At 40.4% G+C, this 19,539-nt stretch overlaps 1 protein-coding gene across 2 annotated transcripts in view; it reads right to left on the bottom strand.

The window, feature by feature from the left end:
• SLC8A1 (solute carrier family 8 member A1) overlaps window positions 1-19,539 on the bottom strand; it is a 276,016-nt gene that overhangs the window by 75,811 nt on the left and 180,666 nt on the right. The window lies entirely within an intron of this gene.

Genomic DNA, 19,539 nt, shown 5'->3' with positions numbered 1-19,539 from the left:
ATCAACAGTACAACGATTGAAATTTCTTTTGAGAGCTAAATTTTTTAAACTTAAACTATATAGGTAGGTACATTGTTATTACCTTAATTAGGGTATTCCTGAGGCTTAGGAAGAGCCACACTCAAGGGGCCAAAGAGCCGCATGTGGCTTGCGAGCCGCAGTTTGCCGACCACAGTTCTAGGGGCCTATTCATCTTTCCCCAAAACCATTTACTCTTCCTTAAGAGGCCACATGCCCCACCCCTCTTTTCTGTTAAGATATTTAAGTCATTTCAGAGAATGACACATTTTTTCCTCAAGTATCTCCCATATGCACATGAAGTATACATGTTAATTTGTTTTGGTCTTGTTAATTCAATTTTTATCACATTGTCTCAGCCAAGAATTCTGAAGGGTAGAGGGAAAATTATTTTTCCTCCTGACACTATAACATGATGAACCTTGAAAACAAAATGGTAAGTTAAAGAAGCCAGACACAAAATTTCACATATTGTCTGATTCCATTTATATGATAAGTCCAGAATAGGCAAATCCATAGAGACAGAAAGTAGCTCAATGGTTGCCTAGGGCTGAGGGTTGGGGAATTAATAGGGTTGACTGCTAATAGGAAATGGGATTTCATTTTGGGGTGCTAAAAATATTCTAAAGTTGATTGTAGTGATGGTAGCACAATTCTGAGAATACACTAAAACCCCACTGGGTTGCATATTTTCAGGTGAATTCTATGGTATGTTAATTATCCGATGCATGAAATTTGTGCATGGGTAGGGTCCCTAGGTCTGGCTGGTGATCAAGGCTGATCTGTGAGGAGACCGGTGGGACGACTGGAGGGTGGTGTCGGCCTGCTCGCCAGCTGGCCCCACCCCTCACTGCTGCCACGGTCACCTCCCTTTGCAGGGTGACCAGCAGGGTGATCGGGGGCCCCCACTAGCACCCGCCTTGGCTGGTCTGGGGCCTGTAGGCTGGGGCCAACTCCTGTGTTTAACAGATTCCCCCTGGTGGTCAGTGCATGTCATAGTGACTGGTCGTTCCACTGTTCGGTCAATTTGCATATTAGCCTTTTATTATACAGCATAATAAAAGGCTAATATGCAAAGTGTCCCCTCAGGAGTTCGACTGACTGGGAGTTCGATCGCTTGCTATGATGTGTGCTGACCACCAGTGGGTGGCGTGGAACACAGGGGGTGATGAAGAATGAAGGAAGGCCCCGGCCAGCATCCAGAAGCCAGGAGAAGGAAGGCCCTGGCTGGCAGCTGTAAGGCCCCGATTGGCCCTAATCTCTGGCCAGGCCTAGGGACCTTACCAAATTTCGTGCACCGGGCCTCTAGTATCTGAATAAAGCTAGTACTTAAAAATAAAGAACAAGTTTCAGCATAAATCCTAGTTTTTTTAAAAGGCAGTCTCTTTGGGTAAGAAAAGGTTGTGAGACTATTCAGGGTTTTCAATAAGGAGTTTCAAATTTTGCTGGTCCTGTCAGACAGAAATCAGGGTGTCGCATGCCAGGAGACAGTAAAAAAACAAGGACATCAAAGCTAAGTGCCATTGCTGTGTCTGTCAGCTCTACTGCAGCTCAATCCAGCCCTCCCCCCAGGTTCCCTCAGAATGCTGCCTGCCCCTTCCAGGGTCCAGGGCCATGGATATACTTTGACAAGCTAAGCACTTCTGAGGGCTGTTACCTCAGGCCTGGCTTCCTTGGCTGGTTTCTTTTCCCCAAAGTATAGAATCTTATGACAATGCCAGAAGCAGAATTTCCTTCACAGAATTTATTTTAAAAGGAAAGGAAAGGGCTATAATTGTAGGCTATGCCTGCTGCCCTTGCATCAACTGCTCTCTCCACGGTGGGCATTACCCAGCACCCTGGTTGGCATTGATTTGTCACCACCTCCAAGGAAAGATATGCTTGCTATGGGATGCTTTGCTTCACTTGGTTTAAATTTCTGGACCATTTAAAGCTTCTTATTCTCTTCACAAACTGATTTGGTGAGTCGCTTGGTGGTTTGGAGTTAGGGAAACAAAGGGGCAGTCAGCGAAAAGCCTTGCATGTATTCTAGTCAGTTTCCATAGTGACCCAAATCGACTCCCCTGTCCAATTAACATTCCAAATAGGATAAGATGGGCTGCTCTTCATATTATTTCTAACAATATTTCACACCATTTTTAGATGATTGGTGAGAGACTTTGGGCATGGGTTTGTCTGGGAATTTGTTCTAGGTTCTGTGCTCGATGGTCATGGAAAAGGAAATGAATCATGACTTGAATCTGTTGTTTCCTTTGTTGAAATGTCAAACTGGGACTCAGGTGTCTTGAGCTCCTAACTTGGCTCTGCCACTGTCTAGCTAAGGTGTTCTGGCCAGTTCTGGCATCTTCCTAAACATCGACGTTACTGTCTATTCAATGGGCAGAATCAAACTCATTTCACAGTGATTTGGATGTTCACAGTGTTGTGATGATAAAATAATGGGTGTCATCATTCATCAAGTGTGAAAAATAAAACTTCACGGATGGTTTCAAAGACCATATGATATAACGCATGCAAAATAATTTTGCGAAGGACTATAACTATAAAATGTTAGAAACAGTTATTATTCATTGAAAAGGAGTGGTTTACTTTGTAGTCCTTACTTGCCTGTTCACCCAGTAACCAAAGGGGCAGTTGGCAGATGGTGGAGGTGGGGACAGGAAATATGTGATGGAGTGACAGGCCATACCCTCAAATTCACTCTAATACGTAGCTTGGATCACATCCCATATTACGGGGTATCCAGTATAGAGGCTTAAACTCAACGAAGCAAGGGGCATGAAACTACTGTTCAGCTTTCCTGCCCCAGCTCTGCCAGGTTTCCTCCGTCTCACCACATCAGCTAGACACACAGAGGGGACCGGAGTCATACTTTTCCTGGAGCTCCTGCTAGGGAGCAGAGCCTGACCAGCCTGGATGGTGCTATTCTGTAATTTAAATAAACTCCAAAGAGGAGAGTTGCTAAAGTAGCTAAACCAAAGTCATTCTCCAGGAGGCCTTATCATCTGTGCACTGATCTCTCTGCATTATCAAGTGGTAATTGAAATCATTGCTTCAAGCAGGGCAAGAGGCGGGAACAGCATAAATCCTGCTGTTATCCAGGGAAACCAGGGGAGTTCCACAGGGCACTGGAATGGTGGTGGGGCTCCCATAAAACCTTGCCCTATTTTATTTCCTCTGTTTACTTTGGAAACAGAATGGTAATTAATTCATTTCTTTCCAGTGCAAAATAGATACAAATGTAATTCTTTTTTGGTCTCCCTCCTTTTAGCAATCAATGGCCAGCTTTAGTCTCAAAAGAAGTATGACTTATCATCTTGTCCTAGAAGACATGCTAGTTGAAAGAGACATCGCACAGATCCTAGAATTATTGTTCCAACAAATAATATGCTGGAAATTCTGATACCACCCAAGGCTCTATCCCATTATGCCTAATGTGAAAGTCACATGAACAAAGTTTATTAAGATAAAATGATATGGATATATTAAAAAGCGACCGTAATTTTATGATTTATTAAATTTATACTTAACTGCTGCCCCACTCTTCTGCTGTCCATAAACTTTAGTTATAAGGAGGGGGAAGTGATAATCCTGAGTTTTGTTACCTAAATGTGCATGCTGAGACAGTTTGTTAACTTAGTGAAAAATAAAGCACTGGGCACCATGATGAAATACACCAAAATAGATCTTGGTCTAGATTTTTAAAAAAATTGTTTAATAATATTAGTATTGTGCAAATTCCATGGATAATAGAGGCACTTTTTAGCAAAATGATAGAGGATTCTCATCATCTTCAAACTAATTCCTTAATTTGTTAGGATTACATATTTATCTGCAATCTGAGATCATCACTGTACTCCTTAAAGGGAGTGTAAAATTCTCTCAAGTTCAAATTCTCCAGTAAAAGTTGTTTTATTAAATTCCTCAAAGCTAGGGATAATGTTAAGATTACTCTGTGGCATTGAGCCTCTATTCTATAAACTGAACACATAAACATTTTGGTTCAGTCGTAGGAACTTCAGATAAATTCCTAATTTGCCACCACCCTTTTTAAGAATCTGGAATTAAGTGAAATTGATACTGCTGAATTTCAAAGAAACTGTTGGTTTTCCATCCTTTTCAAATGTTTGCTTCATCTTGAACATTTTAAACATTTTTGGGTTGCCACTAGACTCTCTCCAAAGATTATTTCTCCTTTGGTCTTAACAACTCTGTCAAGACTCATTGTTCAAAATGAAGAGTTTCTCTGGAAAACAATGGAAAGATTTCACTCCTCAAATGTTACAGGACAGCAGCTAGAATATGCCGAAAAGAGGCCAGTTTAAAAATAGAACACCAAGAAATAAAGCCAGCTTTCTTAGTTTTTTTTTTAATTCATATTATTTTTGTTTTCCTTTCTTCCCTCTCTTTCTCCCTAGCCACAAAAGTCAATGGCCAATCAATATCTCTGCATGCATCCATATAAAATATTCTAAAAGACAGGCTGTCAGATACTTTCTTGAACATAGCTAAAAGAAATCAATAACTAGTGAATTGATGATGATTTTTATAGTTCACATTTCTACTCCATGTCTAATATTGAATTGCTATTTTACATTAAATGAAGTAATCAATCCTTATGTCTTCATACCATAGTCTCTATAAATATGCTTGGATTTTAGTTTTGCATTTCACAATGGAGGACAATGGTTACAGATTATTAAATAATATTTCCTGGAGACTTACCCAGTGGGGTATAGAGTTGGAAAGGCAGGTTGGTCTCAGGTTTGTTTATCCTGAAGGTGTCATTGTAAGAGGCTCTCCAGGAAATCTTTTAAGCAATTCCAATGTTAATTTATTTCTACGAATAATATAATTCTTTTTTAAAAAATATATTGTATTGACTTTTTACAGAGAGGAAGGGAGAGGAATAGAGAGTTAGAAACATCTATGAGAGAGAAACATCGATCAGCTGCCCCCTGCACACCCGCTACTGGGGATGTGCCCACAAACAAGGTACATACCCTTGACTAGAATCGAACCTGGGACCTTTCAGTCTGCAGGCTGACGCTCTATCCACTGAGCCAAACTGGTTAGGGCAATAATATAATTCTTAAGAATAATCAGGTACCTGTGACCATGACCATGGCTCTGAGTGGTTCCACAATTGTGATGGAGTCACATGACCTCCTGAAATGCTTCTTTAGGACAGGAACTCAGGCTGCACAATTCTTGCCCTGCCATTTACTGCCTGCCCCTGTGTAAGTTACTTATTCTTTCTAAGGCGCAAGGCCCTGTTCTGTAAAGTGGTTATAATAATGGCGCTTATTTGACTGCTGCAAATAGTAAGTGTGCTAATACATATAAGATGCTCAACACAGAGCCTAGCACATATTAAGCACTCAATGAATATTAGCTATTCTAGTATGACCCATGAGCAATATTGTGTCAAGTTAACAACTGGGACTCTTGAGGTTGAACCTTCGGCAATTCATGCAAGTGAATTAATCTATGCCATAGTTTCCTCAACTGTAAAAATGGAATAATTTAAGGTTGTTGAGGGGATCATAAGGTTGTTGAGGGGATTATAAGGGAAAACAGAGCAGGACCTGGCACATGCAAGCACTCAATCAGTGATGGTTATCTTAATTATTATTACTGACAGCAAGGAGAAGAGAGACTAGGCTGAAAGGATTTCGGTAAAGCTAACTTACTGATAGGTAGGTTATCAGAAATCAGTAATACAGAATTTTTTAATCAAATTTTTCAAAGTGTGTATCTTGAACTTTTGCTTTTCCTGATAACCTTGACAAAACTTTATTTAAAAAAATGTTTTTACTGATTTTTTTTAGAGAGAGAGAGTAAGGCAGAGGGAGAGAAAGAGAGAAAGATTGATGTGAGAGAGAAACCTCAATCAGTTGCCTTTCCTATGCACCCTGACCGAACCCAAAACCTGGGCATGTGCCCTAACCGGAAATTGAACTAGAAACCTTTTGGTGCACAGGACAACATTCAACCAATTAAGCCACACCCTCCAGGGCCAAAACTTGATTTTGAACAGATATCTGCCCTTGTTCATGTGAAACATCATAAGTTAGCAGAGTGAACAGTAGCTTGCATTCGCAAGTTTGTATTTCATAGGCTCTTTTTCACTAAATATAATTAAACTAATATGAATTGCTCTCAGATAACTTATTTTTCTTGAATTGTTTTTCATGCTTATTAAAGTAATACTTGTTCATTGTTGAAAATATGACAAATAAAGAAAAAGAAAAAATCACCCATAAGCCTGCCACTAGAGATCATCATTTAACATTAAAAACACTTGTTTTAGCCCTAACGGGTTTGGCTCAGTGGATAGAGCGTCGGCCTGTGGACTCAAAGGTCCCAAGTTTGATTCCGGTCAAGGGCATGTACCTTGGTTGTGGGCACATCCCCAGTGGGGAGTGTGCAGGAGGCAGCTGATCAATGTCTCTCTCTCATCGATGTTACTAACTCTCTATCCTTCTCCCTTCCTCTTTGTAAAAAAATCAATAAAATGTAATTAAAAAAATACTTGTTTTAGCCTTTAAAATACACAATTGCATAATTTGGACCCTATTATATGTGTATCATATGTATAAATAAAATTTTGGTGTCATAATTTTTCACTTAGTTATGTTTTGAACATTTCCCATGATTTTTCTAAAAACCTCCCATTTAAAATGACACAAGATGTGCAAATGAAATATCTTTATAATAATGTAATTAACTATATACTAGTATATCTTTTGAATGGTTTGTGGGCCATTTTTTCTCTCTCTACTGTTCTTATCTAACGAGACCAGTGGTCCTCAACCTTCTGGCCCTTCAAATACAGTTCCTCATGCTGTGACCCAACCATAAAATTATTTTCGTTGCTACTTCATAACTGTAATGTTGCGACTGTTATGAACCGTAATGTAAATATCTGATATGCAGGATGGTCTTAGGCGACCCCTGTGAAAGGGTCATTTGACCGCCACAGGTTGAGAACCGCTAAACTAGACTGATCTATATATTATGGGAAGGGGGAATAAATAAAACAAGCCAAAAAGTTATAAATTGATGGTGCTTCCCTATAGATGAGTGGCTTGGGATTAGCTCTGTTAGATGCTGATGGGGTTCAGGGCAGGCCGCCCCCAAATGTGCCACTTGGGCATGTGCATTATTTTGAGCTGAAAATAATCAAGGCTCCACAGACTCAAGGAGAGCTTTCTACCAGTCCCTTCCCTGCCTAAAATAACTTTGATAAGAGAGGGTGCTTTGCCAGGCATAACTTTTTATATCAGAAAGACTTAGCTGCGGCATTTGTTCTCCCATCGTCCTATGAATTGTCTTCCTCACCTGTGAAGCCGCAGACCCCTACCCCCTCTCCTGAGCTCAGAACAGCATGTAAGCCTCAGTTGCCTGCCTGTCTTTGTAGGCTACTGTGGACACAAAGCTAAGTTTGTCTTTCTCCAGTTAACCTCTCTTCAGCCAAAGAACCTGGAAGGGAAGAAGGAGAAGGTTTTCCTCTCCTACAAGGCGAATGTTTGTTTTCCCTCTTTCTATGCTTGGGCCCCACTCCAGGCTCCTAGGTGGTAACCTCCAGCATCTCCTTTTTCTATAAGACTTTCTTGAAATTCTAGTCTGAATTGTTCCCTAGGAATATTTGCATCTCATTCTCTCCTCAGTCCTTGCTAACGTTTTGGCTAGTTTTCCTAAAAAAAAAATGTCAGGAATCATCTGTCAATACTGTTTCCCTCGAAGGGCATTCCTTCTAAGCTTCTGTTGATTCATAACTAATTCCTTGTGCTAAAACCCTTACAAATAGCAAGGATTGGCGCCATCCTACTAATCACCCATTCCCACATTTGCCATAAAAATAGCATTAGTCATTTTCCACTCAATTCAGCCCTGGCCTTCCCAAACACTCCACTCTCCAGCCTGCAGCCCACAGTCTCTGCATCCTCAGTCATAGAAATCTCCGTGCTCACCTCTCATTATACAGATGAGCAAATCCAGACACATTGAAATAACCAAGGCCTCAAAGCTAGCAGATGCCAGAGTCAGGACTAAAATTCATCTCTAAGTCTAAAGCCACATCTGATATTCACTTTCCTATCCTAGTTGTTTTCTTCTCTGGTACTGCTGAAATCCAATTCACCCCTCTTTGTAGAAAACCTTTCCTTCCCCCCTCTCTCTTAAAAAAACACACACGATATATCTATCTATATCTATCTATCTATATCTATCAATCTATCTATCTATCTATCTATCTATCTATCTATCTATCTATCATCTATCTATCTACATATAGAAAGGGAGGGAGAGGGAAAGAGAGAGAGAAACATCAATGATGAGAGAGAATCATTATCAGCTGCCTCCTGTACACCCTCTACTGGAGATTGAGACTTTTTTTCCTGGGCATGTGCCCTGACCCAGAATCAAACCATGACCTCGTGGTTCATATATCTACGCTCAACCACTGAGCCACAATGGGCCAAGTCCCTCTCTCTTTTTAATGAAGTAAAAACTAGTACTGATAGCACAAGAAAAATGCATGCTTTTCTTTGTTAACTAGCTGGCTTTTCGCTATTGTCTGATGGATGCTTTATAAATGAAGTGGCCCATCTGAGGACACAGGACCTTTGTGTAGTAATAAGGATGGCTGTATAAAATCGCAACCTGGAGGGTCTTTGATGTGAAAAGAATGTACAACATCCGCAGAAACACTCGATAAAGAATAATAAATGAAACCCAACCCAAGTCTTTGGGCATCACGTTGTGCAGCTTTCCATCTTTGCATTTTTCTTTTCCTTTCCTTCTTTGACCAGAATCATGATGTGCCCCTGTCAACTACTAGATCACAAACCTGATGATCTATTTGTACTGAGATGAGAATGGTCAACCATCGTGTAAATTTCTTTTTCCACTTAAAAGTACACTTCCGACTTTAAAGAGACCCACTTTCTTTGCTCAAAGGAGGTAGTTGTGGGAGGACCTGGCTTTGCAGCCATGTGGCAAGCCTGTAAGTGCTCCGAGTCGCTGGCTCTATGTGGTGAAATACTTCCCACGTGTGTAATTGCAAACAGGTACAGATTAAAACGGATTTAAACTATGAATCAAAAATCATTACCCTCAAAATATCAGGAGCCTCAATATACCCCCAGCTTCCTGCTGCTGCTTCCCACTCTCTGCCAAACAATGCTTCACCGACAGTGGACTCTCGCTGAACTTTTCAGTGCAGTACTTATTTGGATTTTTAAATATTTTCCAGGTAGTCCTCTTGGTTTGAAATAACATCAAATATTTATCATCTTGGAGTGCACATTCTTAACAGAAGGGACACAAGGCACTTTACAGGTGATCATCACAAGAGAAAATCAGCAAGAAGACAATTAGCTTCTTATCGATACCAGCCATTTAGAGTTTCACCTCAAAATTAACCAGGCCCAGAATGGCGGTTATTGGCTTTGAATTGAAAATGTATTTTCTTTTTTCCCCCTTTTATATTTCTTGTTTATTGACAGAAGTTTCTCCCAGAACCACAAGTTATAGAACCAGAGCAGGTTTACAGAATGCAAAACAATGACATTGTTTAACAAAACTGAACCACTAGACCATACAGAGTGAGAAAGTACTTGGTGAGCAATTCTTGGATTAATTACAGGGCTTCTTATGAGCTGCATTTAAATGCACATCAATTGTAGGAGAAAATCTGTAAGTACGGTTTAAATATATATATATATTTTTATTTTTCATTTTGTTATAAATTTTACATAGTTCACAGTTAGTGCTCAAAAAGCAAAACCTTACATGGTTTCAGCTTTTGACCCAGACATATCTTCTCACAGGAAAAGGATATTGTTTTTAGAATTTGGGCTATTTATAAATTCTCTAAAAAGTCTGCACCTTTGCTCAGAGAATCTTGTAGGTAGAGGGGGCATATTAGATCTAGATTTGCATTTGAAATAGAGATTTATTGCATTTAGCTGTAAATATAGTTGTAAATATTTATAAATATAATAGCTTTTAGTAGCATGACCTTGGGCAGATTACTTTAGCTAAATTTCAATTTCATCAAATGTAAAATGAGAACCACATGGTATTGATATGAAAAACAAATGAGATAATGTATAAAACAGAACTTTTCACACTTGAAGCATTTTCAATTGCAAGGTGCTGTTATTATTGTTATGCAACTTAATCTTCTCATTTTGTAACTGAGCAAACTTAGTTTCTTGGTCCCAACAGTCTTTCCATTAAGGCTTCCTCAGCTCCACTGTAAAATATGTATCATGCATTAATATTAATATTCCAGTGTTCATTTTGGAAATGAAGAGTTTAGTGAGTGAACAGGAAGGCAGTAATATCTGACACTTATCTATGGGTCTCCTTTCAGAGTTGTATTTCTATTTATATAATTAAAGCTTAGAAATTATAACAGTAGACACAATTGACTGCTAGAACATGAACCAATACTTTATTAAATATTTATTATGATACTGCCATATTGGATTTAAAGTTAATTTCTGTTAACTTTAATCATGTAGAATTGAATTAAATTTATATTATTATTATTATTAACTAGAGGCCCAGTGCACGAATTCCTGGCCACCCAAGATTGGGTGGGTGGGTGGGGGTCGATTGGGGGCGGAGCCAGTTGGGGGGAGGGGCTTTGGGTGGTTGGCAGGCCAGCTCTGCCCCCTGGTCAAACTCCTGGTCAAGGGGACAATTTGCATATTAGCCTTTTATTATATAGGGTAATGTATGGTTTACTTAATAAAATGGACTAATAAGGAAAAAATAAGAGTGCATCTCAAGGACAGGTCTATGTATCCTGAATAAATCCTACTAACTCAGTAGAAATAAGAATTTTTTAGTTTCTGTACTAAATAGTACAGAATGCTCTTAAAAGCTTATTTATGGAATTTCCCCTTTATATTAACTTGCTGTCTTGGTGTAGTATCCATAGGTCCTGAATACTTCTATTTAACTATCTTAGAGTTTCTAGAGTAATCAAAATCCTCTTTATAGTTTTCACTAAGTTTCTCTATTGAAGTCAGACTTCCTGATAGAGACTGGAAGTGGAAATGAACGGAACCCCTACAAACATAGTCTGGGTCTTCAGACCCCCAAGAATGTAAAATCTTTGGTGAAGCCATCTACACTCACCAGTTCCATATTGACAAGGGCCAGCACACGATGAGGTAGTTCATGCGCATTCCCCACGACAGAGAGCACAGTGCCGGCACATGGCATTTGCTTAATAGTCATTTATGAATCATTCAGCTATTCTCATTATCACAATCTGCACTTGAGTTTGTGCCGATCCACCAAGGTCTCTTACACCTCTCAGCCAAAAAACAGCCCACATATTTTTTTAGATGAAAAGGTAGGCTTATGAATGTAGATTTGGCCATGAGAGTGAGCAATATGAGCAGGGTGTAGGTGATTCAAGCGCATGACTTGGACCTCATTAGGGAGGGCCGAATGAACTCACCAGACACCCTTCAGATTCCGACAGCATGTGATTTTGTCCAGCCATTCCACAAACCTTCACCGAGTATCCAACTGTGTGTCAAGGCCCACATTAGGTGTCAGGGATAAAAAGAAGAATATGAACTCACAGCACAGGGAGGTGACAGGCATGTACATCAAAGATTACCTACCTCCATATGAGCTAAATATAAGTAAGGGCTCTGTGCTGTGGGAGCACAGAGGGTGGGGAACTTCAAAAGGTCAGGGATAATTGGGCTGGTTCTTAAAGAAAGAGTAGAGTTTTGCCAGGATAAGGCATGATATGTTTAAGAATTGTCAAGTTCTATCTCACTCGTGTTTATGGTGAGCATGCATGTGGAAGAGGGTTGATGGGAGGTATGTCAAGAAAGAGAGCTTGGGGTCAGGAGAAATGCTAAGTTGTGTGGGCATAATTTTGTAATAAAGATCCAATGGGCCTTTTTGCTTAAGGGCTGCCATGATCAATTTGGACCTTTAGGACAATCAGTATAACTCTGGGATAAAGCTTGTGATGTAGAAGAATAAAATGAAAGTGAACAGGAGGGCAGGGAAGCAGCCACGGAGAAAATGCTGTCTCCTGGATGGGCAGAGCCTGGCATCCCTGCATGATACCCAGCCCGGTGCACCTTGAGCAACATGTTTTGAGAAAGTGTTTGGCCCCCAGCTTCCAGTCTAGATCTGTCAAAAAGCTTGAAGACATGAAAGAAATAGCTGTGACCCTTTAATTCCTTTTCTCCAACTTTAATTTATTCTCCGCAACACTTCTTCTTACTGAAAACTTGCCTGTGGGTTCGAGTTAGAGAAAACAAATTGAGCACCTCCCTTTGCCTGCAACAATCAGTTTCTTTAAGCAAGGTGGAGGGAGTAACATGCAAATTCTGCTTGACGAGACCATCATTCTAAAGGGACCTGATTTATATGAACTGAAAATCGAATTATCTATCATCAGTTCAGATCTGAGCACATATTTCATTTTCTTTTTTATCAACTGTGAGTGGTTGATGAAATGATATCTAGATGTATACGTTAGTTTTTAAATAAAAGTATAAAAACTGAAGTCTCAGGTAAATGAATTAGATGGACAATCACTATCACATTACATTATCTTCTACAGTATTGACAGGAGGATTGGTAAGAGAAGCACAACAAAACAATGTAATGAAATGGAAATGTACATGCTGGGGTGTGAGAAAGGGTAAAAAATATCATTCATTCTCCTGATACTGTGAGCAGTCACTAAGAAAAATGCCTTTAGGTTATTCAGCAGGCAAGTGCATGTGTTGAGATGGGGGGGAGAGAAAGAGAGAGAGAGAGAGCGAGAGAGCGAGCTATCATCTGTGGTCTATGATGAGAAATAGTAATATGGGAGGCAAATGAGATGTACAAAGATTGAAGGCATGAGTAAAATGACATCTGCTCTTTGCTCTTCTTTGTGTAGGTGGATAGGAGCAGCGAGAGGTTGAAGGCAAAAGGGATCACAGGGCTCAGCAGCAGCAGTTGATGTTAAGTCGGAGCACCAGCCCTGTTTCATCACAGTGGGATGAAACTGACTGGAAGAGGACGAGACTGGAACTTGGTCTGCCCACGGACTAGAGCAGGGAGTTGGAAATGAGGGGTAGAAGCCATCAAAGGTGGAGGAGAGCCATTCCAAGGCAGAGAAACATAGCACCCAGAGAGGAAATTGTACAGAAATGTATGATCATTGGAAGCCAAGTAAACCACTGGGTGGGATGGGCAAGAAAGTATAACTCAGGAATACGGCCACACCAAGACGTCCAAGGACAAAGGGCTACGGAATATAGCGTTATGCAGCAGGACCCTGTTCTCACCTGAGGGAGGCACCAGTCTCCCTAGGGAATGATTACAGGAGAGCTGTGTTTTCATTTAGGATGAACTGAAGTCCTAAAATCAAGATGGGAAGGCAGAAACCAGATAGGAAAGCAAACCTGACTTTCAGATAGGTTTCAGAGATCTAGCAGTTCACTATTCTTTTCCTGAGTGCCTGGCAGGATGCTTAGGATGCACAGAAATGCCACAGTGTTGGATAAATGACTGACTAGCCTATTGCAACTGGAGGAAAGGGCAGAATCTGATGATTAAGTAGCTCGTTGCAAAGCTGAGGCCCAGAGGGCTAGGCTAGTGCTTCTGAAATCCTTCCTACTTATGGGCAGGGTGGAGTGGGCTGAGAAAGCTGGTTGGAATCATTCTGGGATTGTGGAGAACCGCAGGAAAGAGATAAAGGTAAGAAAGAATCTGAAGAAAAAATTGCAGCCACCACAATGCCTTTTTCCTTGGACTCTTTCCCTGAATCCTCCCAAACTCTTCTGCATGATTATATTCTTCTTTATGATTATTTATGACTAGTAGATATATAACAAAATAGTGTTTCCAAGGGGCTAAACCTGGGAGATAGCTAACATAATACTATGAAAGGTTAAAGAATGTTATGGGAAGAAGATAATAAATTCTGGTCTTGATATAATTAATCCAAGCCATGCTGGGAAATGTCTTATAGAATGTATGGAATATGGGTCCTCAGTGAAGGTGAAGTGCCTGGATGAGAGGCCTCTATACATTTGTCATGCATATTGAAATGGAAATTGAAGCCATTCATTTGAGCTGATGGACTTTCTCCAAAGGTGTGACCTTAGAAGAAAAAGCCAAGGCATGTAGAACTGGATACTGCAACATCTCTGGTAACAGTGTAAAAAAGGAGAGAGGGAGGGAGGGAGGGGGAGAGCGAGCGAGAACAAGAGTTATGCATACACCGAAGCGCCAGTTATGGGGAGGTTGAGAAATTGCCAGTCCTTGAAGCTTAGGGCAGGTTGTCCTTTAAGAGACAGGCTCTAACATGCCAACATCAGAAGCCCCACAATTGTAGAGACAAAAAAGAGGTAATAGTTTGGGCTAAGAGGAGACTATTGGAAATAAAGCCAAAGGGCTGATTTGTACAGTGATTTCACTGGAGAGAAGATTCTGAGTCAGTCCTGTTGTTGGTAGTGCACGCAGAGTTTTAACATCAGAGAGAAAGTGAATGAGATGACATAGTCGCTGTGGTTCGTGACTTACCACAGGAAGTGACCGGAGAAAACTTAAGCATGGTTTAAGACTTAAAGAGTGAATTCCTAGTGAACGCAAGACTCATGACATATTGAGAAATCAGAGTCCGAATTTGTGAGGTCCTGAGGATTATGGAAGGTGGGTCCTCAGATCTAGCAGATCACCAGAATTTTCTACAGAGCTTCAAGAACATATATATAGCCCTGGCTGGTTTGGCTCAGTGAATAGAGCATTGGCCTGAGGACTGAAAGGTCCCGGGTTCGATTCTGGTCTAGGGCATATACCTTGGTTTCAGGCTCCATCCCTGGCCCTGCTGGTCAGGGGACATGTGAGAGGCAACCAATCGATGTGTCTCTCTCAAATCGATGTTTCTTTCTCTCTGTCTCTCCCCGTTCCTCTCACTCTCTAAATCTCAATGGAAAAATATCCTTGGGTGAGGATTAACAAAAAACCCCATATATATACAGATCCCTGGACTTATCAAAGCATCAGAATCTCTGGATGCATAGGTGAAGGATGACTGGCAGGATCTATAGTGTTAGAGAAGCTCCCCTAATAGTTTTATGGCAATGATCTATCAACTGGCATTAGGAAAATATTTTACTAGACCTGCTCCTATCCCCAGGTTAAGAGGCTCAACAGCAAACATCATTAAGAAAAAAGCCTTAAAAAACCCACCTTTCATATCTGCCTCACTTTCCACATTAAACAGCTCATGAAATGCATCTCTTTCCATAACATTTTTCTTAGGTTGATCAGATATCATATTGTCTATTGTTCAGGGTAAGAGATAAGGTGGTGCTTTATGGCCCTTGAGCATTCTGCCCAGCGTAATGAGGCAGGTGCATTTTCCATCCAATGCACTCTCAGTGCATTGATTAGTGGTAAAAATCCATTTATTATTTCATAGAATTACTAAGTCTGTAAAGCATTCTGCAGAGGTGGTGTTCTTCATGGCAGATCGATCTGTTCTCTCCCCTGTATAACTTTCCATTAGAAGATCTTATAGAAATACTCCTGGACAGATCACATGCATCAGTGGCTACAGATAGAAGGAAGTCTGGCATTTATTACTGTGGCATTGGACCAGGCTTGTCTGGCACTACTCCATGCACAGGCATTAGCCCCAGTTCCCACTTGGGGGCCAGATGAAATAATTTTTAGTGCATTTCAATAGTGATAGCCTTCCTGATAAATTTAGCATTTAATTAGGGATGCACTTTCTATGCATGTGGGTACCTGTGCTATTTTCTCTGAGCCCAGAGATTATTGGCAGAAGTAATAGCTGGTGCCTCAGGATGAAGCTATAATTTTATAGTGCAGTGTCTAAGGCTGGAAATGGGACTAGTAGACCACGAATGCCAAAGACATCATAAAGAAAAATGTTCCTTAGGAAGTACTTGCCAATTTCGGAGCAATCAATTATTCCCTCACCTACACACTGACTTTTATGAATACAACAGCCCAGGAAATGCATTTAATTAAGCAGACGGTTATGATAAAATAAGTTGCTTTTCCTCTTTAGCAAGAGATCTCTTTATCATATCCTCCTCTGCCTTGCCTCCTCGCTCTCTGGTGAGTATTTTCATGGATTCACTTCCATTTCCCAAACTCTTCTATGAACAAGGAGTCAAATTGAAAGCTGTTAGAATGGGAGAGAACTGAGCATTCAGAGTGAAACTGATTGTCTCCGAGACTCTTTCCAGTTAGGAAGTTTTCTCATCTTGCTACATCTTTTTTGCCACCTCTGTGGAACCAAGAGAGTGGTGTTGTCCATGAGGTCAAGATCGGATCTGTTGCCACAGTTCCAGAAAGGGCTTCCCAGAATGCTCCTTGGGGATGGCTTTTGTGGAGGAATATTAGTGCCTGTCTCCTGCATCTCCAGTTCTCTCAGTTGCCTATGTACCAAACTGAACATGGGTCAGAAGGGCCCCAGGAGTGCCAATCAGAAACAACCAGAGGGGGAGCAGCAGAGCGTCGGCTCCAAACTACTAGCAGGACTTGCCAACCCCGGTCAGGCATTTAGACCAAAGGAAATATTGGGCATCTTTGAGGCTATTTCTCTGTGAAAACACAAGGTGAAATTGTATAACTAAAATTCATTTCTAGCTTAAAGAACTGACAAAGTCATTGTATGTTCATTAACTTCTCAAATGAATACGTGATAGTTTAAATGAAACCTTTAGGGACAATGTACACATGGGTCAAATGTAGGAATTAAAAATAAAACAGATAGTGGTAGGGAAACAGGGAGAGCAAAAAACCTCTTCACTTGGGAGACAACTGTGTTTGACATGGAGTATCAGTCATATGCATGTGGGCTCAATTAGCTGGACATTCTTTCAGAGAATGCTACTAACCAGAGATCTTACTTATATTTCCCTCTTTAGAAAGAAGATATATAAATGTCAACATTTATATTTATGTAGTATGACCTTTGAGATGCCCAAAGCACATGGTGATGTATCTAACTTATATAATTTCTATAAAATATTTCAAGTGTTATGAATTTCATTTGCTATGAGAAAATTATTTATTGATTTTTATAAAGACTGAATTTAGTAAAATTGACACAGTGTGTTAATAGAGAAATGTAACCTACAGTCAAAAATGAATTCCACAGTGGTATAGAAAACAAGAGGAAGAAGAATAAAACCCAAGTCAGATGCCTTGAAATGTGGGCTACTCTCCAGTTGTATGGAGAGTATGTTTGGAAGCATGTTAATGAGAACACAGGTGTGAAACTGGGTCGGTTCCCTCTTTAAGGCACTAACGACCCTAAAGTGTAGCTCTAAAATGTAGTTCCCAGGCCCTTCTCACTATTCCATAATTCATGTCAACTCAATTGTCAGTCCTTTTCACTATGGCTTTGGAGTTGAAGGGATTTCTCTGTGCACAATGCCGTGAGCTTCCAGAGGGCTCACACAGCTTAATGGGAAGTCAATTAAAAAAAAAAAATCAGTAGTTAAACTGTTCTGGGGCTCACAACATGATTCTCCATTGTAAGTTTCTTGATGGAAGGCACTATATCTTAAAATTCTTTGGTAATGCACTTAATACACACAGAAATTGGCTGCTACTATCATGGAAAATTGTTCACTTTTACGACTCCAAAAATTAACATGATCCCATTTTAAAGTGGGGCTAAAAACATTTCCATATTTTCAGTCATCAGATTTAGGGTATATGATGGGGTCTACTCAGTATCCTGGAACACAGAGAAATTAAATCATATAACTTGCATTATGCAGTTTTACTGCAGTGGTGGGAATGGAAACTATTCCCACAGGAACCTTGACTGCATTAATGCCGGGTCACTGGTTTGCTTAGGATGGAGCTTGGAGCACCAAGACGGTGTGCTCCTCTGAAGTAGCACTCCTGTAGCCCAACACATGGTACCCTTAATCCATCATGATCAAACTACAGAGAATAGACATCCATAAAGATTGTAAGTATAGTCTGTCTGTACTACATACATCACAGGTGATCAAAAGGTTGACAGCCAACAGGATTTATTTTCTAAGGGGTAGATACTACTCCAGAACAAACATTACACAACAGAGGGAGGCTTAAATATTATGCAAAATTGTTTGAGGTGCAAATCTTTTTTTGTATTTCCCTGACCATATGAATTTGGATTTTGGAAGCAAGCAGAGCAAAGTCTCCTATACTACTCGCCAATAAACTATGGCCTCAAAATTCCTCTCCTGGTTTAGAAAAGCACAACTGAAAAAATTCAGCCCCATGGTTTGTGCATTTTGGCATACATTGCTGTTCCTACATGGTCATCGATCACTTGGAAATTGACAGGACTTACATTAGGCTCTTGTTCTTAGTTCCAGTCTTAACAGGGGAACTGGGAGAGGAATAAAGCATTACTCATCAGTGGCCGTATTTGGCAAAGGCAGGTCTCTCTCTCCCTATTATCATTCATCCTGATAGAGCTGTGACAGAGACCAGATGTCATTCCAATGTTAAAATTACATTGTTTTCATAACAAAGTCAGCTTACATCACTCTTAAATAGATCACACTAATGTTCCTCTGTATACTGTCATGGACAGGGTGAGCTAGATCTTTCCAGAGGGCTTGCCAAACACAAACTATAGGAGAAGTTAAGATTTTCACAGGGCACTCATGAGCTGGCTCACAGCCCACATATCTCCGAATCTCTCTGCAGTGTGTTTCAAGTCACTGCAATATAAAATACCCTTTACAGTGATTCCTGGAGGGAATTACAGGTGCTTGTTTTTGTGGAAGGGAGAAGGTCAAATATTTCATTGACTGGAGCTCTTTTCTTGCCTATTTTCTTTGCCCTTCCTTCTTGGGTCCTGGTGACCTTGAATTAATTTATGATCCAATGCTTAAGAGTATCCTGTGCACTATGTTCTCCATTGAACATTTGGAACTTTGAAGAATCCACACAGACTCGGCACATGTAAACCATAATTTGGTCCAAAGCCTACTCATTCCTTTATGATACAGCTAGAAGGTCACCTCCTCCACAAGGTCATCTATGATTCATCATTCAGAACTATCTCTTGTTTTCTGAATTTACCAGCCCACTTTTTTTTTTTTGTAAATGCACGTGGCATGTACCACATTCTGATTTGCATGATGATTTTGTTCCTGCCTAATTATCAATAATGGGCTGTGAACAGTTTGAAAACAAAATTCTGTCTGCTTCAACTCTGCATTTCTGAAGAGCAGGAAAAGCAATCATGAAATATTTATCGAATCACAATATATAATGATGTACATACATATGTTTTTCTTCTAGGCCAATACCATTCCCCTCACTCGAAAAAGGTATTTGCAGAAAGCACTGAGACCCACAGGTAACATTAGCATGGTTTAGAAGCACACTGGCGCCAAACTGTGGGCACCCATGCCAGCAGGGAGAGGCCCACTTCATGGAGTCAGTGGAGTCCTGGCTCTCAACAGCCAATATGTCACTTCA

This window comes from Myotis nattereri (assembly GCF_964212035.1).
Source record: "Myotis nattereri genome assembly, chromosome: 10".
Taxonomy (NCBI): domain Eukaryota; kingdom Metazoa; phylum Chordata; class Mammalia; order Chiroptera; family Vespertilionidae; genus Myotis; species Myotis nattereri.
This window is presented reverse-complemented; position numbering and strand designations above follow the sequence as displayed.